We start from the raw sequence: 26,935 nt of genomic DNA on the forward strand, positions 1-26,935 counted from the left end.
TTAATTACATTATTTTTGCGTACACGCCCGGCAAACAAACTTTCCCCACTTCACGTGTGTGGCCAGCTCTTCAGTTCCCCTCATCGGCCTGATCAATCACTGGAAAATTGGATTTTCATATGTGCTGCACTGTCTCCTTTTCTCTCTCTCTGTTTTTCCCATCTCTTTCAGTCGGAGTTTATGCAATTTCCGATACCCACCGTTGCCTTGTGGCGGCAAAAATCAATCGCTGCCCCGCCCCCAAACAGCAGCCATCCATCGTTTGACAAGCACAAACACAAACTTAATCAGTACCCATGGATTGGTCAATAATTTTTAAATACAAATCAAGTGTTAACTGGGGGCTTAATTGTGGGTTGGCCACCGAACAGGCGAAAAAACTCAAAATCACCTTTGGAAATCGACTCGTGTATGGTTTTTTATTTAACTTAAATTGGTTAGGCCTTACCCATAAAAAAAGTGGTTGTTAATTTAATTCGATGCTTTTTGCTGGGATTTTTTTAACAAATGTTTCAATTGGTTGCCTGCAAAAACACAGCTCCTCTAGTAATACACATTTTTAAATCAGATCAAAGGGATGTTCCAATTATTATAAAAATATGAAAACAAATAAAACTTGTCAAATTTTCTAAATTCTTTGAACATATTAAGGAGTTTTATTATTGATATAAAGCTCCTCTTAAAATATTGTTAATGCATATTTGTTTTTAACTAAGCTCAAAAGTAACATTTGAATACTGTTTTTTTTATTTTTTTCAAGTGCTGAAGTGCAAACAGAGTAAACTAAAAATCGGAACTTAGAGAAACCACAAATACCTCTCAAAAACACTGACAACGTGGGATTTTAACACTCGCCAGCTGACTGCGTCAAGCTCAATTCGGGCGGAACCCTTTGGCTGTCTCAATAGAAAAGCTGGGGATTCGACGAGCAGCGAGGGAAAACGGAGGAAATGTGTCCAGTTTATTTTTTTTGCCCTTGCCGTCTATCGAATACGTCGGATGCCGGGCTGACGGAAATTCGATTTATTTTCATCAATATTCAATGTCATTGCAACATCTTCGTGGGCAAAACCAAAAGCGTACATCAAGCATGTCACCCAACAACAACGACACAAAACCAACAACAACATTTTGGGAGCAACCCGCAAGGAGAACGGAACCCCTTTTAGTCCAATGGAAATGGACTTTGTGGCTTGAAACTTTTGGGGGTTTTGCTATTAAAATTTGATGCGCATGTTGTTGTCTCGTTGTCGCAGCTGCACGTGCAGCAGGCAGTGGACAAACCAACAACCAGACCATCCCAACAAATGAAATCCCCCGAATTCTCCACCTCTCCCAGGTGAAAATGTCGCAGTCTAGCGCAGTTTTTGGCCATTCGTCCATGGGGGTTGTGCCAAACTTGACGCGCTCTGCCATTGCATATTTAAACAAATTTATTTGCAATTTAGTGTTTGTGGTTGGTTTCCATTGGCCCGCAACCCCCACGAGTCGATCCCAACCGAATGGTTTTGTGCAATTTCATGGCGCGCTTTTAAGTGGCGCGAAAATTAATTAAAATTTTTGCCATTTATTGACAAATATGTCAATTTTATTGGCTATAGGGAATGGCAACTCTCTGCCTGGCTGAGCATATTTTGTATCATTTTCCACATCATACTCTTGAAATTGTATTCCGTGGGTTTCAAAATAATTTATTAAAAAATTTTAAAACTTCTTTAAAGAAAACTTTTTAAAAAATTGAACGTCCAGCAACCTGGGCTCCTGCTTCGCGGCCATATCGCATCTCTTACCAATGCAAACAGAAGCGGCAAAAACCAACAGAGTCGCACTCGGTGAGTGGTTATTAAAGCCGTATCTGTGCCAGTGGGCAAAAAATGGATGCAGAACCTCAGCAGATGTGTGGAAGCTGGCTGCAGGCTCGCGATAAGCGAGGTGGCCGCCACGGCTCAGAGTAAATACATAATCCACGTGAGCTGGAGCCGAAGATACGCATTGTTGTTGGAGCAAAACCCAATTTCAATTATTAACTCGCAACAATTAAAAATATAGCAGCGTTTGCCTTTAAACGATCGATTCTTAACATGAAATAATTATTTTGACAGTGTGAATATGATAATATTAATATAAAAGAAAAGAAAAAATGTTCGCACCCGCGAAATCTACCACATAGCAGAGCAAGGTTTCGATCCTCGGACCTCTGGGTTATGGGCCCAGCACGCTTCCACTGCGCCACTCTGCTTATAATTTTGCATGCGCCATGTTTAATATGAGTCAAGAGCAAATAAGTGAACAAAATGCTTTGATATTGGGTTTATAACCGCTTAAATATAAGGGTAAGAAAATAAAACTAAACGGATATTAAGCAGTTTTTGTTTTGGCTAAGAATCAAATATCTTATTTATTTACAAATTAATACTTTTCATCTTTGTTTTTAATATAAAATTTAAATTGATTACTTTTTCCATATTTGTCACACATTTGTTAATTAACTAAACCATTTATCAATAGTTTAAGGGTTCTAACAAGAACCCTTGTTGATTTATGCCCTGTTGACTCACATTTAACATGGCGCTAAGAATATTATAAGCAGAGTGGCGCAGTGGAAGCGTGCTGGGCCCATAACCCAGAGGTCCGAGGATCGAAACCTTGCTCTGCTATGATGTAATTTCGCAGTTGTGATTCCTTTTTAATAAAAAGTAATTTTTTATCACAATAAATCTTAACAATCTAAACACTCTTAATATAAGTAATAGTGACACATAAAATAAATAAAAATTATTAAAATTTTATTATTATTTAATTTTTTGTTCATAAATAACTTTTACAAAATCATGTTTTTATCTTGCTAAAGTGGTGAAAATGTTATTGGTGAAAATTTATTTTACATTTAATTAAGTCTATATTCACAATGAAAAACTTATTTTCCATTAAGCCACCGATGAATCATTTATATTAATTCAGTTGCTTTACAAAATAAATAACACTATACAAAAGGGGAACGATATTTCTTGTTATTGGTATTTGCTCAAGGCAAAAGAAAAAATTTCCCATACCGGGAATCGAACCCGGGCCTTCTGGGTGAAAGCCAGATATCCTAGCCACTAGACCATATGGGACACTAAACGACCAAGTGATTAATGTCAGTTTTCTGAATGAAACCTCTAAACTTCGTTAAATTGCAACAATATTATTATTATTTCGTCTTAAATACGTTTCCTTGTAATCTGAGTTCTTTACAGAACGACCTGTCGAAATATAGTATATCAGTACCTATTAAAACTTAACTCTTCACACATGTGGCAACTTCAAATAAAACCCGATTTTTTCAACTGCTTTTTTAAAGCGGCAACATTTTTGCACACAAACATGTGTCCTGCCGAAAAATAGATCGTACCGCCCATTTGCAATTTCCCTTTTTTTAAAACTCAAACTGTTTTCGGCTTGGTCCTTTGGCATGTGCTTTTTAATTTAATTTTCGTAGGCCGCCATGCACTTGAAACCGCTTGCACAACCTCGCACATGAATAACTGACTTCCATCTCCCAACACCCAAATACCCACCCATTCAAATGGGGCGACGGCTTACAAAAGCACAGTCGAGAGCCCAAACCACGTGGCGCCCGCTTTCATGCGCTTCGTTTAGCAAAGTGGATGTTAAGTGTAATGCGATTTTTATGTAAATTTTCGGCGAAAAAAATAGCCTGAAATACTCGCGCACAGACGGAAGGGAAAAGCAAAGCCAACAGTTTGACGTTTTTCGTTGCCACGGTCACGGCCAGCTTTCAGCCAGACAAACAGCAACAAATGACTGCCCCCACACGGAGAACCCACTTGTCCACATGAATATCGTGGAGATAGACAGACAAGTGCCAATTTTCCATATAGCAAAAAGGTTCCGGACATACTGAGAAAAAGAAAACCACTCAACTATTGAAGAATGTAATGTTTGTTGACAAAACCTCCTTTTCCTTACAACTCTTTAACATTTCATTAAAATTTATTAATTAAAAAGTTCATTAGTGGAAGACCATCAGTTAAACCGACAATTCTAGGCAGGAGCAACCCCGTCAGAATCGTGGTACTAAATTATAATCACTCAGGAGTCATAATTTTGTAACATCAACTGGCCTTTTAGTATTTGGGTAGAACGTCAGTCTACCACTACTAATGACAATCGTTCTGTGTCAATGGCATACCTCTAGGGCAGCGCCTCGCTAGAACAGATTGGGAATTGTTGACGTCGAAAATTAAAAAAAAACGATAATGGCAGTTTAAGACGAACTGATAAAAGGTGGCGCACAAACTTAGCTATGAAAATTTCCAGTAGGGGCGCTAAACCTAGAATAAGTTAAAAATAAGCAGATCGCTTGCATTATAAAAATTACGAGCAAAAATTCTTCCCATACCGGGAATCGAACCCGGGCCTTCTGGGTGAAAGCCAGATATCCTAGCCACTAGACCATATGGGATACTGAATACTTTGTGTCAGAATGCGGTTTTGTTATTGGAACAACAATGATGACCAAATCACATGGCGATATTGTTTTCGTTCCAATTAAAACAACTTTTTTAGTGTTTAAAAGATTACATTTTATTTTAAGGATCACAAAATAAGCTAGTAGTGGGGGCCCCATTCCTCGGCAAATCAAGTGTGGTTAAGGCCGGTCGTAGGTTATCAATCAGATTGGTGTGGCTATTGGAGACGATAGTGTTTGTCACAGCCGAGAATCCAAAAGTTCGGCGAGTGCCGTCTGCGGTGAAGACGTTGAACCAGTGGTGCGGCAATATTTCTAGCCAGACGGTTCATATGTGAAAATATATGTTCCCTGTATCGATTTGATAAGTTGCAAATCGTCTCAGTTACCCTCGGTACTCCCGTATTTTGTAAAAAAAGCGATTTTCAACAAATTGGCACCATCCCCAGCATTCTCCTAAGAGCCTTTTTATCGCACGTTTGTACCCAGCTTAGTTATGAATAACAGGCAATGCCTAAGCAAGTATTCCGCACTTTAACATCGGAAGGACCATTTAAGTAATCTTTGGCTCAGGCACTTCTTATGAATGTAAATAGATTCTTAAAAGAATGAAGTTTTGTTTATATATAGAAATCAAAAATATTAAAACCTAAAATTCAATATACATACGTAAACCAAAAAATTAGCAGTTGCTCATTTTGGTTCATTTTAAGAGGACCCCTCCCCATTCACGATTTCAAATTTAGTTAAAGTCTTAGAAAATAAGAAACAAATTTAAAATCATTTTTTTTTATTTTTATTTGTTGTTGTTTTTTGTCCTTGAACAAAAGCCCTTCTTTTCGGCGACGCATGGGATTTCGGCTCTCTGGAACATCTGAAACTAAAAAGGTTTTGAGAAGCTATGGCCGTCGCCTGAGGCTTCCAAAATAAATCGGCTATATTTTCAACATTTTTTGAAATTTTCACTTGAAATTTTTAAGGAACATTCTTAGGTTCGAATTAAATAAAAAAAAATCGATTTTTTGAAACCGAGAAGAAAAATATAGTTTCCCATACCGGGAATCGAACCCGGGCCTTCTGGGTGAAAGCCAGATATCCTAGCCACTAGACCATATGGGATATGTACGACTCTGGTCAAAATCACATTATGTTAGCAATGCTTTAATAGTACGAACATTTTAATGCTATGTAAAAATAATGTTGGTGCCTCCTACCAATTTGATCATTCGGCAAGACAAACGTATTTAAAATAAAAAAAAAACATGAAATCTATTTCAGAAAACTTCCCATACCGGGAATTGAACCCGGGCCTTCCGGGTGAGAGCCGGATATCCTAACCACTAGACAATATGGGATATATTTCACCCTTCTGACAAAAATACGTGTTGTTCGCTATTCAGCATATGTGGTAATTAAATTATAATTAAAAATGTAATTTAATCAATGTTTATTAATTATGTTAATTAATGAAATTTTTAAATAAAAAAGTCCACAAAAGAAAATTGTGTTAACAATTTCCCATACCGGGAATTGAACCCGGGCCTCCCGGGTGAGAGCCGGGTATCCTAACCACTAGACAATATGGGAGATAGTTTCTTAGTCATAAATACTCCACATGAGTGAATGAGGTTTTGAATTCTTTGAATGCTGAATATAATTTCTACTAAATGTCATTGTTATTGTTATGATGCAATAGAAACTTCTATATATACGTTTCTTTATTAAAATAAAACATATATCCGGACTTTTACATTTTTAAAAATCTTGAAAATATTTAACAGCATGGCCATATGGAATCATATTCAATATCTTTCCTACAAACCCTTTCCAACCAAAAGTATTTTAATATATTCTTAAAATCGGATTACATATGTCATTTATCAAATAAAAACAGTTGGGATTTATGTGACTTACGAATCTGTTTTATTTCTTTACGTACACATTTGGTTTCCCTCTTCACCACTAATGATTTATCAGTATTTGAGCAACCTAGCCATCACCTCCCATATTGTCTAGTGGTTAGGATACCCGGCTCTCACCCGGGAGGCCCGGGTTCAATTCCCGGTATGGGAAATCTCTATTAAAACAGGGGATTTGTCTTTTTTAATCATCTTCTGTTAAAATTTCATTGCGATTTTATTTAGATTTTGCATTTCACATAAAGAATAAATAATATAAATCCCATTTATTTCATATACTTATTTTTGTATTTAATTTATAAAACTTGTTTCATTTAAATTAACACAGATTTGTGTATATGAGTAATTATGTAAATTTAGAGACTTACATTTCAAGAAAGAATTAAAATTATTTAAATTTAACATTTAAAAACATTATTGTTTTGTCGTAAAAAAAAAACTGTTTTAGTTCAGATTTCTGGATACCAAGGTCACTGAAACTATATCACATTTTATCAAAGCCCGAGGGAAATTTTCTGCTTTTATTACTTTATTTGTATAAAAAAAAAAATTGTAATTAATGGAAATGGTTTTATTCTTTATCAGTAACCTACGAAATGTTTCCAGTCACACCACTGTTTTAAGCAGCTGCTCTGTTGATGGGAGCCACAAAATTGGAGAAATTTCGCAAACCTGTCTCGCTCTAACTCTGCCGGTTAATTTATTTCTACCAAAAATTAAAATTGTTATTTCTTAGCATGTTAATTGATTCAAAATTTAACACCTAATCAAATAATGCAAAGCGGAATTTCTTATTTTAAAAATGAGTCGAAGATTTGTGAAAACAATTAATTATACTGATCAATCATTAAATATTTTCCTTGCTTGTCTTTTATGTGAATTTTAGTTACGAAAACATCTCCCATATTGTCTAGTGGTTAGGATACCCGGCTCTCACCCGGGAGGCCCGGGTTCAATTCCCGGTATGGGAAACTTTTACACAATTTTTTTTGAAACAATTAAATATTTGATGTATAAAATTAATAATAAAGGCGGCAAAGGCCAAAAGTTGTTGACGAGGCCGATGTGTTCAGCGTGGTATGGTCGTTGGCGAAAGTCGCATGTCTAAGCGTTGGGCTTATACTCTGATTTTTGCTCCTTCCCAGAGACAGAGTCAGCCACTTGTTTCTATTTATACTTGCCACTAACCTTAGGGAAATAGTGGAATTGCTTTTGATAGTATTAAAAACATTGAGGAGGTTCTGAACGTATCTCTTGGAAAACCAGCGCGAGAAAAAATTTTGGAACAAGCGATAGAAAATTGGATGGAGTTTTGATTTGAGTTGGCTGGCCGAAATGGTATTGAGATTGGGTAAAATAAAAATATAAAGGCGGCCGGCAAAGGCAAAATGCAAAATGCAAAGGCAAAAAGTTGTTGACGAGGCCAACAACACGCGGTGTTCCCAAGCGGTCCCACATCTAAGTACTAACCGCGCCCGACGCTGCTTAATTTCGGTGATCGGACGAGAACCGATGTGTTCAGCGTGGTATGGTCGTTGGCGAAAGTCGCATGTCTAAGCGTTGGGCTTATACTCTGATTTTTGCTCCTTCCCAGAGACAGAGTCAGCCACTTGTTTCTATTTATACTTGCCACTAACCTTAGGGAAATAGTGGAATTGCTTTTGATAGTATTAAAAACATTGAGGAGGTTCTGAACGTATCTCTTGGAAAACCAGCGCGAGAAAAAGTTTTGGAACAAGCGATAGAAAATTGGATGGAGTTTTGATTTGAGTTGGCTGGCCGAAATGGTATTGAGATTGGGTAAAATAAAAATATAAAGGCGGCCGGCAAAGGCAAAATGCAAAATGCAAAAGGCAAAAAGTTGTTGACGAGGCCAACAACACGCGGTGTTCCCAAGCGGTCCCCCATCTAAGTACTAACCGCGCCCGACGCTGCTTAATTTCGGTGATCGGACGAGAACCGATGTGTTCAGCGTGGTATGGTCGTTGGCGAAAGTCGCATGTCTAAGCGTTGGGCTTATACTCTGATTTTTGCTCCTTCCCAGAGACAGAGTCAGCCACTTGTTTCTATTCATACTTGCCACTAACCTTAGGGAAATAGTGGAATTGCTTTTGATAGTATTAAAAACATTGAGGAGGTTGTGAACGTATCTCTTGGAAAACCAGCGCGAGAAAAAATTTTGGAACAAGCGATAGAAAATTGGATGTAGTTTTGATTTGAGTTGGCTGGCCGAAATGGTATTGAGATTCGGTAAAATAAAAATATAAAGGCGGCCGGCAAAGGCAAAATGCAAAATGCAAAAGGCAAAAAGTTGTTGACGAGGCCAACAACACGCGGTGTTCCCAAGCGGTCCCCCATCTAAGTACTAACCGCGCCCGACGCTGCTTAATTTCGGTGATCGGACGAGAACCGATGTGTTCAGCGTGGTATGGTCGTTGGCGAAAGTCGCATGTCTAAGCGTTGGGCTTATACTCTGATTTTTGCTCCTTCCCAGAGACAGAGTCAGCCACTTGTTTCTATTCATACTTGCCACTAACCTTAGGGAAATAGTGGAATTGCTTTTGATAGTATTAAAAACATTGAGGAGGTTCTGAACGTATCTCTTGGAAAACCAGCGCGAGAAAAAATTTTGGAACAAGCGATAGAAAATTGGATGGAGTTTTGATTTGAGTTGGCTGGCCGAAATGGTATTGAGATTGGGTAAAATAAAAATATAAAGGCGGCCGGCAAAGGCAAAATGCAAAATGCAAAGGCAAAAAGTTGTTGACGAGGCCAACAACACGCGGTGTTCCCAAGCGGTCCCACATCTAAGTACTAACCGCGCCCGACGCTGCTTAATTTCGGTGATCGGACGAGAACCGATGTGTTCAGCGTGGTATGGTCGTTGGCGAAAGTCGCATGTCTAAGCGTTGGGCTTATACTCTGATTTTTGCTCCTTCCCAGAGACAGAGTCAGCCACTTGTTTCTATTCATACTTGCCACTAACCTTAGGGAAATAGTGGAATTGCCTTTGATAGTATTAAAAACATTGAGGAGGTTCTGAACGTATCTCTTGGAAAACCAGCGCGAGAAAAAATTTTGGAACAAGCGATAGAAAATTGGATGGAGTTTTGATTTGAGTTGGCTGGCCGAAATGGTATTGAGATTGGGTAAAATAAAAATATAAAGGCGGCCGGCAAAGGCAAAATGCAAAATGCAAAAGGCAAAAAGTTGTTGACGAGGCCAACAACACGCGGTGTTCCCAAGCGGTCCCCCATCTAAGTACTAACCGCGCCCGACGCTGCTTAATTTCGGTGATCGGACGAGAACCGATGTGTTCAGCGTGGTATGGTCGTTGGCGAAAGTCGCATGTCTAAGCGTTGGGCTTATACTCTGATTTTTGCTCATTCCCAGAGACAGAGTCAGCCACTTGTTTCTATTCATACTTGCCACTAACCTTAGGGAAATAGTGGAATTGCTTTTGATAGTATTAAAAACATTGAGGAGGTTCTGAACGTATCTCTTGGAAAACCAGCGCGAGAAAAAATTTTGGAACAAGCGATAGAAAATTGGATGGAGTTTTGATTTGAGTTGGCTGGCCGAAATGGTATTGAGATTGGGTAAAATAAAAATATAAAGGCGGCCGGCAAAGGCAAAATGCAAAATGCAAAAGGCAAAAAGTTGTTGACGAGGCCAACAACACGCGGTGTTCCCAAGCGGTCCCCCATCTAAGTACTAACCGCGCCCGACGCTGCTTAATTTCGGTGATCGGACGAGAACCGATGTGTTCAGCGTGGTATGGTCGTTGGCGAAAGTCGCATGTCTAAGCGTTGGGCTTATACTCTGATTTTTGCTCCTTCCCAGAGACAGAGTCAGCCACTTGTTTCTATTCATACTTGCCACTAACCTTAGGGAAATAGTGGAATTGCTTTTGATAGTATTAAAAACATTGAGGAGGTTCTGAACGTATCTCTTGGAAAACCAGCGCGAGAAAAAATTTTAGAACAAGCGATAGAAAATTGGATGGAGTTTTGATTTGAGTTGGCTGGCCGAAATGGTATTGAGATTGGGTAAAATAAAAATATACATAAAGGCGGCCGGCAAAGGCAAAATGCAAAATGCAAAAGGCAAAAAGTTGTTGACGAGGCCAACAACACGCGGTGTTCCCAAGCGGTCCCCCATCTAAGTACTAACCGCGCCCGACGCTGCTTAATTTCGGTGATCGGACGAGAACCGATGTGTTCAGCGTGGTATGGTCGTTGGCGAAAGTCGCATGTCTAAGCGTTGGGCTTATACTCTGATTTTTGCTCCTTCCCAGAGACAGAGTCAGCCACTTGTTTCTATTCATACTTGCCACTAACCTTAGGGAAATAGTGGAATTGCTTTTGATAGTATTAAAAACATTGAGGAGGTTGTGAACGTATCTCTTGGAAAACCAGCGCGAGAAAAAATTTTGGAACAAGCGATAGAAAATTGGATGGAGTTTTGATTTGAGTTGGCTGGCCGAAATGGTATTGAGATTGGGTAAAATAAAAATATAAAGGCAAAATGCAAAATGCAAAAGGCAAAAAGTTGTTGACGAGGCCAACAACACGCGGTGTTCCCAAGCGGTCCCCCATCTAAGTACTAACCGCGCCCGACGCTGCTTAATTTCGGTGATCGGACGAGAACCGATGTGTTCAGCGTGGTATGGTCGTTGGCGAAAGTCGCATGTCTAAGCGTTGGGCTTATACTCTGATTTTTGCTCCTTCCCAGAGACAGAGTCAGCCACTTGTTTCTATTCATACTTGCCACTAACCTTAGGGAAATAGTGGAATTGCTTTTGATAGTATTAAAAACATTGAGGAGGTTGTGAACGTATCTCTTGGAAAACCAGCGCGAGAAAAAATTTTGGAACAAGCGATAGAAAATTGGATGGAGTTTTGATTTGAGTTGGCTGGCCGAAATGGTATTGAGATTGGGTAAAATAAAAATATAAAGGCGGCCGGCAAAGGCAAAATGCAAAATGCAAAAGGCAAAAAGTTGTTGACGAGGCCAACAACACGCGGTGTTCCCAAGCGGTCCCTCATCTAAGTACTAACCGCGCCCGACGCTGCTTAATTTCGGTGATCGGACGAGAACCGATGTGTTCAGCGTGGTATGGTCGTTGGCGAAAGTCGCATGTCTAAGCGTTGGGCTTATACTCTGATTTTTGCTCCTTCCCAGAGACAGAGTCAGCCACTTGTTTCTATTCATACTTGCCACTAACCTTAGGGAAATAGTGGAATTGCTTTTGATAGTATTAAAAACATTGAGGAGGTTCTGAACGTATCTCTTGGAAAACCAGCGCGAGAAAAAGTTTTGGAACAAGCGATAGAAAATTGGATGGAGTTTTGATTTGAGTTGGCTGGCCGAAATGGTATTGAGATTGGGTAAAATAAAAATATAAAGGCGGCCGGCAAAGGCAAAATGCAAAATGCAAAAGGCAAAAAGTTGTTGACGAGGCCAACAACACGCGGTGTTCCCAAGCGGTCCCCCATCTAAGTACTAACCGCGCCCGACGCTGCTTAATTTCGGTGATCGGACGAGAACCGATGTGTTCAGCGTGGTATGGTCGTTGGGGAAAGTCGCATGTCTAAGCGTTGGGCTTATACTCTGATTTTTGCTCATTCCCAGAGACAGAGTCAGCCACTTGTTTCTATTCATACTTGCCACTAACCTTAGGGAAATAGTGGAATTGCTTTTGATAGTATTAAAAACATTGAGGAGGTTCTGAACGTATCTCTTGGAAAACCAGCGCGAAAAAAATTTTGGAACAAGCGATAGAAAATTGGATGGAGTTTTGATTTGAGTTGGCTGGCCGAAATGGTATTGAGATTGGGTAAAATAAAAATATAAAGGCGGCCGGCAAAGGCAAAATGCAAAATGCAAAAGGCAAAAAGTTGTTGACGAGGCCAATAACACGCGGTGTTCCCAAGCGGTCCCTCATCTAAGTACTAACCGCGCCCGACGCTGCTTAATTTCGGTGATCGGACGAGAACCGATGTGTTCAGCGTGGTATGGTCGTTGGCGAAAGTCGCATGTCTAAGCGTTGGGCTTATACTCTGATTTTTGCTCCTTCCCAGAGACAGAGTCAGCCACTTGTTTCTATTCATACTTTCCACTAACCTTAGGGAAATAGTGGAATTGCTTTTGATAGTATTAAAAACATTGAGGAGGTTCTGAACGTATCTCTTGGAAAACCAGCGCGAGAAAAAATTTTGGAACAAGCGATAGAAAATGGGATGCAGTTTTGATTTGAGTTGGCTGGCCGAAATGGTATTGAGATTGGGTAAAATAAAAATATAAAGGCGGCCGGCAAAGGCAAAATGCAAAATGCAAAAGGCAAAAAGTTGTTGACGAGGCCAATAACACGCGGTGTTCCCAAGCGGTCCCTCATCTAAGTACTAACCGCGCCCGACGCTGCTTAATTTCGGTGATCGGACGAGAACCGATGTGTTCAGCGTGGTATGGTCGTTGGCGAAAGTCGCATGTCTAAGCGTTGGGCTTATACTCTGATTTTTGCTCCTTCCCAGAGACAGAGTCAGCCACTTGTTTCTATTCATACTTGCCACTAACCTTAGGGAAATAGTGGAATTGCTTTTGATAGTATTAAAAACATTGAGGAGGTTCTGAACGTATCTCTTGGAAAACCAGCGCGAGAAAAAATTTTGGAACAAGCGATAGAAAATTGGATGGAGTTTTGATTTGAGTTGGCTGGCCGAAATGGTATTGAGATTGGGTAAAATAAAAATATAAAGGCGGCCGGCAAAGGCAAAATGCAAAAGGCAAAAAGTTGTTGACGAGGCCAACAACACGCGGTGTTCCCAAGCGGTCCCTCATCTAAGTACTAACCGCGCCCGACGCTGCTTAATTTCGGTGATCGGACGAGAACCGATGTGTTCAGCGTGGTATGGTCGTTGGCGAAAGTCGCATGTCTAAGCGTTGGGCTTATACTCTGATTTTTGCTCCTTCCCAGAGACAGAGTCAGCCACTTGTTTCTATTCATACTTGCCACTAACCTTAGGGAAATAGTGGAATTGCTTTTGATAGTATTAAAAACATTGAGGAGGTTCTGAACGTATCTCTTGGAAAACCAGCGCGAGAAAAAATTTTAGAACAAGCGATAGAAAATTGGATGGAGTTTTGATTTGAGTTGGCTGGCCGAAATGGTATTGAGATTGGGTAAAATAAAAATATAAAGGCGGCCGGCAAAGGCAAAATGCAAAAGGCAAAAAGTTGTTGACGAGGCCAACAACACGCGGTGTTCCCAAGCGGTCCCCCATCTAAGTACTAACCGCGCCCGACGCTGCTTAATTTCGGTGATCGGACGAGAACCGATGTGTTCAGCGTGGTATGGTCGTTGGCGAAAGTCGCATGTCTAAGCGTTGGGCTTATACTCTGATTTTTGCTCCTTCCCAGAGACAGAGTCAGCCACTTGTTTCTATTCATACTTGCCACTAACCTTAGGGAAATAGTGGAATTGCTTTTGATAGTATTAAAAACATTGAGGAGGTTCTGAACGTATCTCTTGGAAAACCAGCGCGAGAAAAAATTTTAGAACAAGCGATAGAAAATTGGATGGAGTTTTGATTTGAGTTGGCTGGCCGAAATGGTATTGAGATTGGGTAAAATAAAAATATACACTCACTCGCATATCTCTGCGTACACCCCAAAAAAATTTTAAAATCTAACTTTGAACATTAACTGTTCGGCCATTTATGCATGTATTTTATTCATTCTTTTTTTAAACAAAACTATGGTTTATTGTCTTCATTGACGTAGAAATATTAGAAATATTCAACAGGGGGTTATATTTTATTTTTAATTTTAAACCTAACACTACGAAATGTGTACGCGCAAAAGTCTGCGTACAGCAGTTTTCAACTTCGAGGAATGCAGGATTGTGCGATTTCCGTTAATTTTGTTGTCGCCGATCTACTTTAGAATGTCTAAAAATAGACATTACGCAGTTAAAATGAAACTCTTTCATTATAATAACGAGCATATTGCAACATGGAACAAAAAGGCAAGGAAATTTCTGTTGAGGAGTGGAAAATTATATTAAAAGGTTTTTGGATGGAAAATCTTATAGAGAAATTGGTGCTTTAGTTGCTAGAACCCACTCATCCATCCAAAGAGTGATAAATAACTACAACTCGGCTGGAAGTATCTTGCCAAAGGCTCGTTCTGGCCGTCCGCCTTTGCTTATAAACCGCGAGCAGAGGAATATTATCAAATCTATTCAGCTCAACCCAAGGACGACAGCTCACCAGGCAAAGCTGAAGGTCGAGGATAGATTTTCCAAAAGAGTTTCCGAAGATACTGTACGCCGGGCAATAAAAAAGGCTGACTACCATAGCAGAGTCGCCCGCAAAAAACCTCTCATATCGGAAGTCAATAGACAAAAGCGCCTAACCTTTACTAATGAGTATATTTAAAAACACCAAGACTTCTGGAATAAGATTATATTTCCCGACGAAACTAAATTCTGCATATTTGGAATCAAGGGAAAGGTTTTGGTATGGAGGAAAAGCGGAGAAGCCACAAATTAAGAAAATTTGGTTGGCACAGTAAAGCAAGGAGGAAGCGGAATAATGGTGTGGGGGTGTATGGCAGCAAGTGGCGTTGGAAAATTGGCATTTATCGAGTTAATAATGGATCAGAAAATCTATATTGACATATTAAAAAACAATTTAAAAGAAAGTGCTGAAAAATTAGGGCTCGAAAGTGAATGTTGGTTCCAACAAGACAACGACCCGAAGCATACGGCGCAGAATACCAAGCTTTGGCTGCTGTATAACGTCATAAATCAGCTGCGAACATCTCCCCAAAGTCCTGATCTAAGCCCAAATGAGCATTTTTGGGATCTTCTTGAGAGGAAAATCCGAAGACACACGATAACATCTAAAAAAATGCTCAAGAATGTGATTTTCGAGGAGTAGGGGAAAATTACTGCAAATGAGACAAAAAAAAAGTGGATTCCATCCCGAGACGCCTTACGGAAGTTTTCCAGAGAAAAGGATACCCTACCAGTTACTAAAAATAATATTATTTGTGTTTTAAACAGGTGTACGCAGACTTTTGCGGGTACATTTTTTGGTAGTGTTAAGTTTAAAATTAAAAATAAAATATAAGACACTGTTGAATAATTTAAAAAAAAATACGTCAATGAAGACAATAAATTATAATTATGTTTAAAAAAAGAATGGGTTGAATATATGCATAAATGGCCGAACAGCTAGGGTTTAAAGTTAGATTTTGAATTTTTTTTGGGGTGTACGCAGAGATATGCGAGTGAGTGTAAAGGCGGCCGGCAAAGGCAAAATGCAAAATGCAAAAGGCAAAAAGTTGTTGACGAGGCCAACAACACGCGGTGTTCCCAAGCGGTCCCCCATCTAAGTACTAACCGCGCCCGACGCTGCTTAATTTCGGTGATCGGACGAGAACCGATGTGTTCAGCGTGGTATGGTCGTTGGCGAAAGTCGCATGTCTAAGCGTTGGGCTTATACTCTGATTTTTGCTCCTTCCCAGAGACAGAGTCAGCCACTTGTTTCTATTCATACTTGCCACTAACCTTAGGGAAATAGTGGAATTGCTTTTGATAGTATTAAAAACATTGAGGAGGTTGTGAACGTATCTCTTGGAAAACCAGCGCGAGAAAAAATTTTGGAACAAGCGATAGAAAATTGGATGGAGTTTTGATTTGAGTTGGCTGGCCGAAATGGTATTGAGATTGGGTAAAATAAAAATATAAAGGCGGCCGGCAAAGGCAAAATGCAAAATGCAAAAGGCAAAAAGTTGTTGACGAGGCCAACAACACGCGGTGTTCCCAAGCGGTCCCCCATCTAAGTACTAACCGCGCCCGACGCTGCTTAATTTCGGTGATCGGACGAGAACCGATGTGTTCAGCGTGGTATGGTCGTTGGCGAAAGTCGCATGTCTAAGCGTTGGGCTTATACTCTGATTTTTGCTCCTTCCCAGAGACAGAGTCAGCCACTTGTTTCTATTCATACTTTCCACTAACCTTAGGGAAATAGTGGAATTGCTTTTGATAGTATTAAAAACATTGAGGAGGTTCTGAACGTATCTCTTGGAAAACCAGCGCGAGAAAAAATTTTGGAACAAGCGATAGAAAATTGGATGGAGTTTTGATTTGAGTTGGCTGGCCGAAATGGTATTGAGATTGGGTAAAATAAAAATATAAAGGCGGCCGGCAAAGGCAAAATGCAAAATGCAAAAGGCAAAAAGTTGTTGACGAGGCCAACAACACGCGGTGTTCCCAAGCGGTCCCTCATCTAAGTACTAACCGCGCCCGACGCTGCTTAATTTCGGTGATCGGACGAGAACCGATGTGTTCAGCGTGGTATGGTCGTTGGCGAAAGTCGCATGTCTAAGCGTTGGGCTTATACTCTGATTTTTGCTCATTCCCAGAGACAGAGTCAGCCACTTGTTTCTATTCATACTTGCCACTAACCTTAGGGAAATAGTGGAATTGCTTTTGATAGTATTAAAAACATTGAGGAGGTTCTGAACGTATCTCTTGGAAAATCAGCGCGAGAAAAAATTTTGGAACAAGCGATAGAAAATTGGATGGAGTTTTGATTTGAGTTGGCTGGCCGAAATGGTATTGAGATTGGGTAAAATAAAAATATAAAGGCGGCCGGCAAAGGCAAAATGCAAAATGCAAAAGGCAAAAAGTTGTTGACGAGGCCAACAACACGCGGTGTTCCCAAGCGGTCCCCCATCTAAGTACTAACCGCGCCCGACGCTGCTTAATTTCGGTGATCGGACGAGAACCGATGTGTTCAGCGTGGTATGGTCGTTGGCGAAAGTCGCATGTCTAAGCGTTGGGCTTATACTCTGATTTTTGCTCATTCCCAGAGACAGAGTCAGCCACTTGTTTCTATTCATACTTGCCACTAACCTTAGGGAAATAGTGGAATTGCTTTTGATAGTATTAAAAACATTGAGGAGGTTCTGAACGTATCTCTTGGAAAATCAGCGCGAGAAAAAATTTTGGAACAAGCGATAGAAAATTGGATGGAGTTTTGATTTGAGTTGGCTGGCCGAAATGGTATTGAGATTGGGTAAAATAAAAATATAAAGGCGGCCGGCAAAGGCAAAATGCAAAATGCAAAAGGCAAAAAGTTGTTGACGAGGCCAACAACACGCGGTGTTCCCAAGCGGTCCCCCTTCTAAGTACTAACCGCGCCCGACGCTGCTTAATTTCGGTGATCGGACGAGAACCGATGTGTTCAGCGTGGTATGGTCGTTGGCGAAAGTTGCATGTCTAAGCGTTGGGCTTATACTCTGATTTTTGCTCATTTCCAGAGACAGAGTCAGCCACTTGTTTCTATTCATACTTGCCACTAACCTTAGGGAAATAGTGGAATTGCTTTTGATAGTATTAAAAACATTGAGGAGGTTCTGAACGTATCTCTTGGAAAATCAGCGCGAGAAAAAATTTTGGAACAAGCGATAGAAAATTGGATGGAGTTTTGATTTGAGTTGGCTGGCCGAAATGGTATTGAGATTGGGTAAAATAAAAATATAAAGGCGGCCGGCAAAGGCAAAATGCAAAATGCAAAAGGCAAAAAGTTGTTGACGAGGCCAACAACACGCGGTGTTCCCAAGCGGTCCCCCATCTAAGTACTAAAACCGCGCCAGACGCTGCTTAATTTCGGTGATCGGACGAGAACCGATGTGTTCAGCGTGGTATGGTCGTTGGCGAAAGTCGCATGTCTAAGCGTTGGGCTTATACTCTGATTTTTGCTCATTCCCAGAGACAGAGTCAGCCACTTGTTTCTATTCATACTTGCCACTAACCTTAGGGAAATAGTGGAATTGCTTTTGATAGTATTAAAAACATTGAGGAGGTTCTGAACGTATCTCTTGGAAAACCAGCGCGAGAAAAAATTTTGGAACAAGCGATAGAAAATTGGATGGAGTTTTGATTTGAGTTGGCTGGCCGAAATGGTATTGAGATTGGGTAAAATAAAAATATAAAGGCGGCCGGCAAAGGAAAAATGCAAAATGCAAAAGGCAAAAAGTTGTTGACGAGGCCAACAACACGCGGTGTTCCCAAGCGGTCCCCCATCTAAGTACTAACCGCGCCCGACGCTGCTTAATTTCGGTGATCGGACGAGAACCGATGTGTTCAGCGTGGTATGGTCGTTGGCGAAAGTCGCATGTCTAAGCGTTGGGCTTATACTCTGATTTTTGCTCCTTCCCAGAGACAGAGTCAGCCACTTGTTTCTATTCATACTTGCCACTAACCTTAGGGAAATAGTGGAATTGCTTTTGATAGTATTAAAAACATTGAGGAGGTTCTGAACGTATCTCTTGGAAAATCAGCGCGAGAAAAAATTTTGGAACAAGCGATAGAAAATTGGATGGAGTTTTGATTTGAGTTGGCTGGCCGAAATGGTATTGAGATTGGGTAAAATAAAAATATAAAGGCGGCCGGCAAAGGCAAAATGCAAAATGCAAAAGGCAAAAAGTTGTTGACGAGGCCAACAACACGCGGTGTTCCCAAGCGGTCCCCCATCTAAGTACTAACCGCGCCCGACGCTGCTTAATTTCGGTGATCGGACGAGAACCGATGTGTTCAGCGTGGTATGGTCGTTGGCGAAAGTCGCATGTCTAAGCGTTGGGCTTATACTCTGATTTTTGCTCATTCCCAGAGACAGAGTCAGCCACTTGTTTCTATTCATACTTGCCACTAACCTTAGGGAAATAGTGGAATTGCTTTTGATAGTATTAAAAACATTGAGGAGGTTCTGAACGTATCTCTTGGAAAATCAGCGCGAGAAAAAATTTTGGAACAAGCGATAGAAAATTGGATGGAGTTTTGATTTGAGTTGGCTGGCCGAAATGGTATTGAGATTGGGTAAAATAAAAATATAAAGGCGGCCGGCAAAGGCAAAATGCAAAATGCAAAAGGCAAAAAGTTGTTGACGAGGCCAACAACACGCGGTGTTCCCAAGCGGTCCCCCATCTAAGTACTAACCGCGCCCGACGCTGCTTAATTTCGGTGATCGGACGAGAACCGATGTGTTCAGCGTGGTATGGTCGTTGGCGAAAGTCGCATGTCTAAGCGTTGGGCTTATACTCTGATTTTTGCTCATTCCCAGAGACAGAGTCAGCCACTTGTTTCTATTCATACTTGCCACTAACCTTAGGGAAATAGTGGAATTGCTTTTGATAGTATTAAAAACATTGAGGAGGTTCTGAACGTATCTCTTGGAAAATCAGCGCGAGAAAAAATTTTGGAACAAGCGATAGAAAATTGGATGGAGTTTTGATTTGAGTTGGCTGGCCGAAATGGTATTGAGATTGGGTAAAATAAAAATATAAAGGCGGCCGGCAAAGGCAAAATGCAAAATGCAAAAGGCAAAAAGTTGTTGACGAGGCCAACAACACGCGGTGTTCCCAAGCGGTCCCTCATCTAAGTACTAACCGCGCCCGACGCTGCTTAATTTCGGTGATCGGACGAGAACCGATGTGTTCAGCGTGGTATGGTCGTTGGCGAAAGTCGCATGTCTAAGCGTTGGGCTTATACTCTGATTTTTGCTCATTCCCAGAGACAGAGTCAGCCACTTGTTTCTATTCATACTTGCCACTAACCTTAGGGAAATAGTGGAATTGCTTTTGATAGTATTAAAAACATTGAGGAGGTTCTGAACGTATCTCTTGGAAAATCAGCGCGAGAAAAAATTTTGGAACAAGCGATAGAAAATTGGATGGAGTTTTGATTTGAGTTGGCTGGCCGAAATGGTATTGAGATTGGGTAAAATAAAAATATAAAGGCGGCCGGCAAAGGCAAAATGCAAAATGCAAAAGGCAAAAAGTTGTTGACGAGGCCAACAACACGCGGTGTTCCCAAGCGGTCCCCCATCTAAGTACTAACCGCGCCCGACGCTGCTTAATTTCGGTGATCGGACGAGAACCGATGTGTTCAGCGTGGTATGGTCGTTGGCGAAAGTCGCATGTCTAAGCGTTGGGCTTATACTCTGATTTTTGCTCATTCCCAGAGACAGAGTCAGCCACTTGTTTCTATTCATACTTGCCACTAACCTTAGGGAAATAGTGGAATTGCTTTTGATAGTATTAAAAACATTGAGGAGGTTCTGAACGTATCTCTTGGAAAATCAGCGCGAGAAAAATTTTAGAACAAGCGATAGAAAATTGGATGGAGTTTTGATTTGAGTTGGCTGGCCGAAATGGTATTGAGATTGGGTAAAATAAAAATATAAAGGCGGCCGGCAAAGGCAAAATGCAAAATGCAAAAGGCAAAAAGTTGTTGACGAGGCCAACAACACGCGGTGTTCCCAAGCGGTCCCCCATCTAAGTACTAACCGCGCCCGACGCTGCTTAATTTCGGTGATCGGACGAGAACCGATGTGTTCAGCGTGGTATGGTCGTTGGCGAAAGTCGCATGTCTAAGCGTTGGGCTTATACTCTGATTTTTGCTCATTCCCAGAGACAGAGTCAGCCACTTGTTTCTATTCATACTTGCCACTAACCTTAGGGAAATAGTGGAATTGCTTTTGATAGTATTAAAAACATTGAGGAGGTTCTGAACGTATCTCTTGGAAAATCAGCGCGAGAAAAAATTTTGGAACAAGCGATAGAAAATTGGATGGAGTTTTGATTTGAGTTGGCTGGCCGAAATGGTATTGAGATTGGGTAAAATAAAAATATAAAGGCGGCCGGCAAAGGCAAAATGCAAAATGCAAAAGGCAAAAAGTTGTTGACGAGGCCAACAACACGCGGTGTTCCCAAGCGGTCCCCCATCTAAGTACTAACCGCGCCCGACGCTGCTTAATTTCGGTGATCGGACGAGAACCGATGTGTTCAGCGTGGTATGGTCGTTGGCGAAAGTCGCATGTCTAAGCGTTGGGCTTATACTCTGATTTTTGCTCCTTCCCAGAGACAGAGTCAGCCACGTGTTTCTATTCATACTTGCCACTAACCTTAGGGAAATAGTGGAATTGCTTTTGATAGTATTAAAAACATTGAGGAGGTTGTGAACGTATCTCTTGGAAAACCAGCGCGAGAAAAAATTTTGGAACAAGCGATAGAAAATTGGATGGAGTTTTGATTTGAGTTGGCTGGCCGAAATGGTATTGAGATTGGGTAAAATAAAAATATAAAGGCGGCCGGCAAAGGCAAAATGCAAAATGCAAAAGGCAAAAAGTTGTTGACGAGGCCAACAACACGCGGTGTTCCCAAGCGGTCCCCCATCTAAGTACTAACCGCGCCCGACGCTGCTTAATTTCGGTGATCGGACGAGAACCGATGTGTTCAGCGTGATATGGTCGTTGGCGAAAGTCGCATGTCTAAGCGTTGGGCTTATACTCTGATTTTTGCTCATTCCCAGAGACAGAGTCAGCCACTTGTTTCTATTCATACTTGCCACTAACCTTAGGGAAATAGTGGAATTGCTTTTGATAGTATTAAAAACATTGAGGAGGTTCTGAACGTATCTCTTGGAAAATCAGCGCGAGAAAAAATTTTGGAACAAGCGATAGAAAATTGGATGGAGTTTTGATTTGAGTTGGCTGGCCGAAATGGTATTGAGATTGGGTAAAATAAAAATATAAAGGCGGCCGGCAAAGGCAAAATGCAAAATGCAAAAGGCAAAAAGTTGTTGACGAGGCCAACAACACGCGGTGTTCCCAAGCGGTCCCCCATCTAAGTACTAACCGCGCCCGACGCTGCTTAATTTCGGTGATCGGACGAGAACCGATGTGTTCAGCGTGGTATGGTCGTTGGCGAAAGTCGCATGTCTAAGCGTTGGGCTTATACTCTGATTTTTGCTCATTCCCAGAGACAGAGTCAGCCACTTGTTTCTATTCATACTTGCCACTAACCTTAGGGAAATAGTGGAATTGCTTTTGATAGTATTAAAAACATTGAGGAGGTTCTGAACGTATCTCTTGGAAAATCAGCGCGAGAAAAAATTTTGGAACAAGCGATAGAAAATTGGATGGAGTTTTGATTTGAGTTGGCTGGCCGAAATGGTATTGAGATTGGGTAAAATAAAAATATAAAGGCGGCCGGCAAAGGCAAAATGCAAAATGCAAAAGGCAAAAAGTTGTTGACGAGGCCAACAACACGCGGTGTTCCCAAGCGGTCCCCCATCTAAGTACTAACCGCGCCCGACGCTGCTTAATTTCGGTGATCGGACGAGAACCGATGTGTTCAGCGTGGTATGGTCGTTGGCGAAAGTCGCATGTCTAAGCGTTGGGCTTATACTCTGATTTTTGCTCATTCCCAGAGACAGAGTCAGCCACTTGTTTCTATTCATACTTGCCACTAACCTTAGGGAAATAGTGGAATTGCTTTTGATAGTATTAAAAACATTGAGGAGGTTCTGAACGTATCTCTTGGAAAATCAGCGCGAGAAAAAATTTTGGAACAAGCGATAGAAAATTGGATGGAGTTTTGATTTGAGTTGGCTGGCCGAAATGGTATTGAGATTGGGTAAAATAAAAATATAAAGGCGGCCGGCAAAGGCAAAATGCAAAATGCAAAAGGCAAAAAGTTGTTGACGAGGCCAACAACACGCGGTGTTCCCAAGCGGTCCCCCATCTAAGTACTAACCGCGCCCGACGCTGCTTAATTTCGGTGATCGGACGAGAACCGATGTGTTCAGCGTGGTATGGTCGTTGGCGAAAGTCGCATGTCTAAGCGTTGGGCTTATACTCTGATTTTTGCTCATTCCCAGAGACAGAGTCAGCCACTTGTTTCTATTCATACTTGCCACTAACCTTAGGGAAATAGTGGAATTGCTTTTGATAGTATTAAAAACATTGAGGAGGTTCTGAACGTATCTCTTGGAAAACCAGCGCGAGAAAAAATTTTGGAACAAGCGATAGAAAATTGGATGGAGTTTTGATTTGAGTTGGCTGGCCGAAATGGTATTGAGATTGGGTAAAATAAAAATATAAAGGCGGCCGGCAAAGGCAAAATGCAAAATGCAAAAGGCAAAAAGTTGTTGACGAGGCCAACAACACGCGGTGTTCCCAAGCGGTCCCCCCCCATCTAAGTACTAACCGCGCCCGACGCTGCTTAATTTCGGTGATCGGACGAGAACCGATGTGTTCAGCGTGGTATGGTCGTTGGCGAAAGTCGCATGTCTAAGCGTTGGGCTTATACTCTGATTTTTGCTCATTCCCAGAGACAGAGTCAGCCACTTGTTTCTATTCATACTTGCCACTAACCTTAGGGAAATAGTGGAATTGCTTTTGATAGTATTAAAAACATTGAGGAGGTTCTGAACGTATCTCTTGGAAAATCAGCGCGAGAAAAAATTTTGGAACAAGCGATAGAAAATTGGATGGAGTTTTGATTTGAGTTGGCTGGCCGAAATGGTATTGAGATTGGGTAAAATAAAAATATAAAGGCGGCCGGCAAAGGCAAAATGCAAAATGCAAAAGGCAAAAAGTTGTTGACGAGGCCAACAACACGCGGTGTTCCCAAGCGGTCCCCCCCATCTAAGTACTAACCGCGCCCGACGCTGCTTAATTTCGGTGATCGGACGAGAACCGATGTGTTCAGCGTGGTATGGTCGTTGGCGAAAGTCGCATGTCTAAGCGTTGGGCTTATACTCTGATTTTTGCTCATTCCCAGAGACAGAGTCAGCCACTTGTTTCTATTCATACTTGCCACTAACCTTAGGGAAATAGTGGAATTGCTTTTGATAGTATTAAAAACATTGAGGAGGTTCTGAACGTATCTCTTGGAAAATCAGCGCGAGAAAAAATTTTGGAACAAGCGATAGAAAATTGGATGGAGTTTTGATTTGAGTTGGCTGGCCGAAATGGTATTGAGATTGGGTAAAATAAAAATATAAAGGCGGCCGGCAAAGGCAAAATGCAAAATGCAAAAGGCAAAAAGTTGTTGACGAGGCCAACAACACGCGGTGTTCCCAAGCGGTCCCCCATCTAAGTACTAACCGCGCCCGACGCTGCTTAATTTCGGTGATCGGACGAGAACCGATGTGTTCAGCGTGGTATGGTCGTTGGCGAAAGTCGCATGTCTAAGCGTTGGGCTTATACTCTGATTTTTGCTCATTCCCAGAGACAGAGTCAGCCACTTGTTTCTATTCATACTTGCCACTAACCTTAGGGAAATAGTGGAATTGCTTTTGATAGTATTAAAAACATTGAGGAGGTTCTGAACGTATCTCTTGGAAAATCAGCGCGAGAAAAAATTTTGGAACAAGCGATAGAAAATTGGATGGAGTTTTGATTTGAGTTGGCTGGCCGAAATGGTATTGAGATTGGGTAAAATAAAAATATAAAGGCGGCCGGCAAAGGCAAAATGCAAAATGCAAAAGGCAAAAAGTTGTTGACGAGGCCAACAACACGCGGTGTTCCCAAGCGGTCCCCCATCTAAGTACTAACCGCGCCCGACGCTGCTTAATTTCGGTGATCGGACGAGAACCGATGTGTTCAGCGTGGTATGGTCGTTGGCGAAAGTCGCATGTCTAAGCGTTGGGCTTATACTCTGATTTTTGCTCATTCCCAGAGACAGAGTCAGCCACTTGTTTCTATTCATACTTGCCACTAACCTTAGGGAAATAGTGGAATTGCTTTTGATAGTATTAAAAACATTGAGGAGGTTCTGAACGTATCTCTTGGAAAACCAGCGCGAGAAAAAATTTTGGAACAAGGGATAGAAAATTGGATGGAGTTTTGATTTGAGTTGGCTGGCCGAAATGGTATTGAGATTGGGTAAAATAAAAATATAAAGGCGGCCGGCAAAGGCAAAATGCAAAATGCAAAAGGCAAAAAGTTGTTGACGAGGCCAACAACACGCGGTGTTCCCAAGCGGTCCCCCATCTAAGTACTAACCGCGCCCGACGCTGCTTAATTTCGGTGATCGGACGAGAACCGATGTGTTCAGCGTGGTATGGTCGTTGGCGAAAGTCGCATGTCTAAGCGTTGGGCTTATACTCTGATTTTTGCTCCTTCCCAGAGACAGAGTCAGCCACGTGTTTCTATTCATACTTGCCACTAACCTTAGGGAAATAGTGGAATTGCTTTTGATAGTATTAAAAACATTGAGGAGGTTCTGAACGTATCTCTTGGAAAACCAGCGCGAGAAAAAAATTTTGGAACAAGCGATAGAAAATTGGATGGAGTTTTGATTTGAGTTGGCTGGCCGAAATAGTATTGAGATTGGGTAAAATAAAAATATAAAGGCGGCCGGCAAAGGCAAAATGCAAAATGCAAAAGGCAAAAAGTTGTTGACGAGGCCAACAACACGCGGTGTTCCCAAGCGGTCCCCCATCTAAGTACTAACCGCGCCCGACGCTGCTTAATTTCGGTGATCGGACGAGAACCGATGTGTTCAGCGTGGTATGGTCGTTGGCGAAAGTCGCATGTCTAAGCGTTGGGCTTATACTCTGATTTTTGCTCATTCCCAGAGACAGAGTCAGCCACTTGTTTCTATTCATACTTGCCACTAACCTTAGGGAAATAGTGGAATTGCTTTTGATAGTATTAAAAACATTGAGGAGGTTCTGAACGTATCTCTTGGAAAATCAGCGCGAGAAAAAATTTTGGAACAAGCGATAGAAAATTGGATGGAGTTTTGATTTGAGTTGGCTGGCCGAAATGGTATTGAGATTGGGTAAAATAAAAATATAAAGGCGGCCGGCAAAGGCAAAATGCAAAATGCAAAAGGCAAAAAGTTGTTGACGAGGCCAACAACACGCGGTGTTCCCAAGCGGTCCCCCATCTAAGTACTAACCGCGCCCGACGCTGCTTAATTTCGGTGATCGGACGAGAACCGATGTGTTCAGCGTGGTATGGTCGTTGGCGAAAGTCGCATGTCTAAGCGTTGGGCTTATACTCTGATTTTTGCTCATTCCCAGAGACAGAGTCAGCCACTTGTTTCTATTCATACTTGCCACTAACCTTAGGGAAATAGTGGAATTGCTTTTGATAGTATTAAAAACATTGAGGAGGTTCTGAACGTATCTCTTGGAAAATCAGCGCGAGAAAAAATTTTGGAACAAGCGATAGAAAATTGGATGGAGTTTTGATTTGAGTTGGCTGGCCGAAATGGTATTGAGATTGGGTAAAATAAAAATATAAAGGCGGCCGGCAAAGGCAAAATGCAAAATGCAAAAGGCAAAAAGTTGTTGACGAGGCCAACAACACGCGGTGTTCCCAAGCGGTCCCCCATCTAAGTACTAACCGCGCCCGACGCTGCTTAATTTCGGTGATCGGACGAGAACCGATGTGTTCAGCGTGGTATGGTCGTTGGCGAAAGTCGCATGTCTAAGCGTTGGGCTCATACTCTGATTTTTGCTCATTCCCAGAGACAGAGTCAGCCACTTGTTTCTATTCATACTTGCCACTAACCTTAGGGAAATAGTGGAATTGCTTTTGATAGTATTAAAAACATTGAGGAGGTTCTGAACGTATCTCTTGGAAAACCAGCGCGAGAAAAAATTTTGGAACAAGCGATAGAAAATTGGATGGAGTTTTGATTTGAGTTGGCTGGCCGAAATGGTATTGAGATT

General features: G+C 41.4%; 44 non-coding genes and 4 pseudogenes across 44 annotated transcripts; 3 read left to right on the top strand and 45 right to left on the bottom strand.

The window, feature by feature from the left end:
- Nucleotides 1–2,167: 2,167 nt before the first annotated feature.
- Nucleotides 2,168–2,239, bottom strand: Trnam-cau. Its single transcript has one exon. It is a non-coding gene; the product is annotated as a tRNA-Met (tRNA).
- Nucleotides 2,240–2,585: 346 nt separating this feature from the next.
- Nucleotides 2,586–2,657, top strand: Trnam-cau. Its single transcript has one exon. It is a non-coding gene; the product is annotated as a tRNA-Met (tRNA).
- Nucleotides 2,658–3,044: 387 nt separating this feature from the next.
- Trnae-uuc lies at nucleotides 3,045–3,116 on the bottom strand. The gene has a single exon. It is a non-coding gene; the product is annotated as a tRNA-Glu (tRNA).
- Nucleotides 3,117–4,396: 1,280 nt separating this feature from the next.
- Trnae-uuc lies at nucleotides 4,397–4,468 on the bottom strand. The gene has a single exon. It is a non-coding gene; the product is annotated as a tRNA-Glu (tRNA).
- Nucleotides 4,469–5,521: 1,053 nt separating this feature from the next.
- On the bottom strand, nucleotides 5,522–5,593 carry Trnae-uuc. The gene has a single exon. It is a non-coding gene; the product is annotated as a tRNA-Glu (tRNA).
- Nucleotides 5,594–5,757: 164 nt separating this feature from the next.
- Trnae-cuc lies at nucleotides 5,758–5,829 on the bottom strand. The gene has a single exon. It is a non-coding gene; the product is annotated as a tRNA-Glu (tRNA).
- Nucleotides 5,830–5,989: 160 nt separating this feature from the next.
- Trnae-cuc lies at nucleotides 5,990–6,061 on the bottom strand. Its single transcript has one exon. It is a non-coding gene; the product is annotated as a tRNA-Glu (tRNA).
- A 414-nt stretch (nucleotides 6,062–6,475) lies between these two features.
- On the top strand, nucleotides 6,476–6,547 carry Trnae-cuc. The gene has a single exon. It is a non-coding gene; the product is annotated as a tRNA-Glu (tRNA).
- A 745-nt stretch (nucleotides 6,548–7,292) lies between these two features.
- Trnae-cuc lies at nucleotides 7,293–7,364 on the top strand. Its single transcript has one exon. It is a non-coding gene; the product is annotated as a tRNA-Glu (tRNA).
- Nucleotides 7,365–7,814: 450 nt separating this feature from the next.
- Nucleotides 7,815–7,933, bottom strand: LOC123036985. Its single transcript, XR_006417275.1, has one exon. It is a non-coding gene; the product is annotated as a 5S ribosomal RNA (ribosomal RNA).
- A 331-nt stretch (nucleotides 7,934–8,264) lies between these two features.
- LOC123036951 lies at nucleotides 8,265–8,383 on the bottom strand. The gene has a single exon (XR_006417237.1). It is a non-coding gene; the product is annotated as a 5S ribosomal RNA (ribosomal RNA).
- A 331-nt stretch (nucleotides 8,384–8,714) lies between these two features.
- Nucleotides 8,715–8,833, bottom strand: LOC123037034. The gene has a single exon (XR_006417328.1). It is a non-coding gene; the product is annotated as a 5S ribosomal RNA (ribosomal RNA).
- Nucleotides 8,834–9,163: 330 nt separating this feature from the next.
- Nucleotides 9,164–9,282, bottom strand: LOC123036986. The gene has a single exon (XR_006417276.1). It is a non-coding gene; the product is annotated as a 5S ribosomal RNA (ribosomal RNA).
- A 331-nt stretch (nucleotides 9,283–9,613) lies between these two features.
- On the bottom strand, nucleotides 9,614–9,732 carry LOC123037045. Its single transcript, XR_006417339.1, has one exon. It is a non-coding gene; the product is annotated as a 5S ribosomal RNA (ribosomal RNA).
- Nucleotides 9,733–10,063: 331 nt separating this feature from the next.
- On the bottom strand, nucleotides 10,064–10,182 carry LOC123037056. The gene has a single exon (XR_006417350.1). It is a non-coding gene; the product is annotated as a 5S ribosomal RNA (ribosomal RNA).
- Nucleotides 10,183–10,517: 335 nt separating this feature from the next.
- On the bottom strand, nucleotides 10,518–10,636 carry LOC123037067. The gene has a single exon (XR_006417364.1). It is a non-coding gene; the product is annotated as a 5S ribosomal RNA (ribosomal RNA).
- Nucleotides 10,637–10,954: 318 nt separating this feature from the next.
- LOC123036957 lies at nucleotides 10,955–11,073 on the bottom strand. The gene has a single exon (XR_006417244.1). It is a non-coding gene; the product is annotated as a 5S ribosomal RNA (ribosomal RNA).
- Nucleotides 11,074–11,404: 331 nt separating this feature from the next.
- LOC123036976 lies at nucleotides 11,405–11,523 on the bottom strand. The gene has a single exon (XR_006417264.1). It is a non-coding gene; the product is annotated as a 5S ribosomal RNA (ribosomal RNA).
- A 331-nt stretch (nucleotides 11,524–11,854) lies between these two features.
- Nucleotides 11,855–11,973, bottom strand: LOC123036974. The gene has a single exon (XR_006417262.1). It is a non-coding gene; the product is annotated as a 5S ribosomal RNA (ribosomal RNA).
- Nucleotides 11,974–12,303: 330 nt separating this feature from the next.
- Nucleotides 12,304–12,422, bottom strand: LOC123036991 (annotated as a pseudogene).
- Nucleotides 12,423–12,753: 331 nt separating this feature from the next.
- LOC123036992 lies at nucleotides 12,754–12,872 on the bottom strand (annotated as a pseudogene).
- Nucleotides 12,873–13,196: 324 nt separating this feature from the next.
- Nucleotides 13,197–13,315, bottom strand: LOC123036977. Its single transcript, XR_006417266.1, has one exon. It is a non-coding gene; the product is annotated as a 5S ribosomal RNA (ribosomal RNA).
- Nucleotides 13,316–13,639: 324 nt separating this feature from the next.
- Nucleotides 13,640–13,758, bottom strand: LOC123036968. Its single transcript, XR_006417255.1, has one exon. It is a non-coding gene; the product is annotated as a 5S ribosomal RNA (ribosomal RNA).
- Nucleotides 13,759–15,751: 1,993 nt separating this feature from the next.
- LOC123036979 lies at nucleotides 15,752–15,870 on the bottom strand. Its single transcript, XR_006417268.1, has one exon. It is a non-coding gene; the product is annotated as a 5S ribosomal RNA (ribosomal RNA).
- Nucleotides 15,871–16,201: 331 nt separating this feature from the next.
- Nucleotides 16,202–16,320, bottom strand: LOC123036990. Its single transcript, XR_006417281.1, has one exon. It is a non-coding gene; the product is annotated as a 5S ribosomal RNA (ribosomal RNA).
- A 331-nt stretch (nucleotides 16,321–16,651) lies between these two features.
- LOC123036978 lies at nucleotides 16,652–16,770 on the bottom strand. Its single transcript, XR_006417267.1, has one exon. It is a non-coding gene; the product is annotated as a 5S ribosomal RNA (ribosomal RNA).
- A 331-nt stretch (nucleotides 16,771–17,101) lies between these two features.
- LOC123037001 lies at nucleotides 17,102–17,220 on the bottom strand. The gene has a single exon (XR_006417289.1). It is a non-coding gene; the product is annotated as a 5S ribosomal RNA (ribosomal RNA).
- A 331-nt stretch (nucleotides 17,221–17,551) lies between these two features.
- On the bottom strand, nucleotides 17,552–17,670 carry LOC123036973. The gene has a single exon (XR_006417261.1). It is a non-coding gene; the product is annotated as a 5S ribosomal RNA (ribosomal RNA).
- A 331-nt stretch (nucleotides 17,671–18,001) lies between these two features.
- On the bottom strand, nucleotides 18,002–18,122 carry LOC123036994 (annotated as a pseudogene).
- Nucleotides 18,123–18,453: 331 nt separating this feature from the next.
- On the bottom strand, nucleotides 18,454–18,572 carry LOC123037012. The gene has a single exon (XR_006417302.1). It is a non-coding gene; the product is annotated as a 5S ribosomal RNA (ribosomal RNA).
- Nucleotides 18,573–18,903: 331 nt separating this feature from the next.
- On the bottom strand, nucleotides 18,904–19,022 carry LOC123037023. The gene has a single exon (XR_006417315.1). It is a non-coding gene; the product is annotated as a 5S ribosomal RNA (ribosomal RNA).
- A 331-nt stretch (nucleotides 19,023–19,353) lies between these two features.
- On the bottom strand, nucleotides 19,354–19,472 carry LOC123037031. Its single transcript, XR_006417324.1, has one exon. It is a non-coding gene; the product is annotated as a 5S ribosomal RNA (ribosomal RNA).
- Nucleotides 19,473–19,803: 331 nt separating this feature from the next.
- LOC123036980 lies at nucleotides 19,804–19,922 on the bottom strand. The gene has a single exon (XR_006417269.1). It is a non-coding gene; the product is annotated as a 5S ribosomal RNA (ribosomal RNA).
- A 331-nt stretch (nucleotides 19,923–20,253) lies between these two features.
- On the bottom strand, nucleotides 20,254–20,372 carry LOC123037032. The gene has a single exon (XR_006417326.1). It is a non-coding gene; the product is annotated as a 5S ribosomal RNA (ribosomal RNA).
- Nucleotides 20,373–20,702: 330 nt separating this feature from the next.
- On the bottom strand, nucleotides 20,703–20,821 carry LOC123037033. The gene has a single exon (XR_006417327.1). It is a non-coding gene; the product is annotated as a 5S ribosomal RNA (ribosomal RNA).
- A 331-nt stretch (nucleotides 20,822–21,152) lies between these two features.
- LOC123037035 lies at nucleotides 21,153–21,271 on the bottom strand. Its single transcript, XR_006417329.1, has one exon. It is a non-coding gene; the product is annotated as a 5S ribosomal RNA (ribosomal RNA).
- Nucleotides 21,272–21,602: 331 nt separating this feature from the next.
- On the bottom strand, nucleotides 21,603–21,721 carry LOC123036972. The gene has a single exon (XR_006417260.1). It is a non-coding gene; the product is annotated as a 5S ribosomal RNA (ribosomal RNA).
- A 331-nt stretch (nucleotides 21,722–22,052) lies between these two features.
- On the bottom strand, nucleotides 22,053–22,171 carry LOC123037036. Its single transcript, XR_006417330.1, has one exon. It is a non-coding gene; the product is annotated as a 5S ribosomal RNA (ribosomal RNA).
- A 331-nt stretch (nucleotides 22,172–22,502) lies between these two features.
- Nucleotides 22,503–22,621, bottom strand: LOC123037037. Its single transcript, XR_006417331.1, has one exon. It is a non-coding gene; the product is annotated as a 5S ribosomal RNA (ribosomal RNA).
- Nucleotides 22,622–22,952: 331 nt separating this feature from the next.
- On the bottom strand, nucleotides 22,953–23,071 carry LOC123037038. The gene has a single exon (XR_006417332.1). It is a non-coding gene; the product is annotated as a 5S ribosomal RNA (ribosomal RNA).
- A 331-nt stretch (nucleotides 23,072–23,402) lies between these two features.
- Nucleotides 23,403–23,524, bottom strand: LOC123036993 (annotated as a pseudogene).
- Nucleotides 23,525–23,855: 331 nt separating this feature from the next.
- Nucleotides 23,856–23,976, bottom strand: LOC123036989. The gene has a single exon (XR_006417280.1). It is a non-coding gene; the product is annotated as a 5S ribosomal RNA (ribosomal RNA).
- A 331-nt stretch (nucleotides 23,977–24,307) lies between these two features.
- Nucleotides 24,308–24,426, bottom strand: LOC123037039. Its single transcript, XR_006417333.1, has one exon. It is a non-coding gene; the product is annotated as a 5S ribosomal RNA (ribosomal RNA).
- Nucleotides 24,427–24,757: 331 nt separating this feature from the next.
- LOC123037040 lies at nucleotides 24,758–24,876 on the bottom strand. Its single transcript, XR_006417334.1, has one exon. It is a non-coding gene; the product is annotated as a 5S ribosomal RNA (ribosomal RNA).
- A 331-nt stretch (nucleotides 24,877–25,207) lies between these two features.
- Nucleotides 25,208–25,326, bottom strand: LOC123037041. Its single transcript, XR_006417335.1, has one exon. It is a non-coding gene; the product is annotated as a 5S ribosomal RNA (ribosomal RNA).
- A 332-nt stretch (nucleotides 25,327–25,658) lies between these two features.
- Nucleotides 25,659–25,777, bottom strand: LOC123037042. Its single transcript, XR_006417336.1, has one exon. It is a non-coding gene; the product is annotated as a 5S ribosomal RNA (ribosomal RNA).
- Nucleotides 25,778–26,108: 331 nt separating this feature from the next.
- On the bottom strand, nucleotides 26,109–26,227 carry LOC123037043. The gene has a single exon (XR_006417337.1). It is a non-coding gene; the product is annotated as a 5S ribosomal RNA (ribosomal RNA).
- Nucleotides 26,228–26,558: 331 nt separating this feature from the next.
- LOC123037044 lies at nucleotides 26,559–26,677 on the bottom strand. Its single transcript, XR_006417338.1, has one exon. It is a non-coding gene; the product is annotated as a 5S ribosomal RNA (ribosomal RNA).
- Nucleotides 26,678–26,935: the final 258 nt, after the last annotated feature.

This window comes from Drosophila rhopaloa, unplaced genomic scaffold (genome assembly GCF_018152115.1).
Source record: "Drosophila rhopaloa isolate 14029-0021.01 unplaced genomic scaffold, ASM1815211v1 contig_115, whole genome shotgun sequence".
Lineage (NCBI taxonomy): Eukaryota > Metazoa > Arthropoda > Insecta > Diptera > Drosophilidae > Drosophila > Drosophila rhopaloa.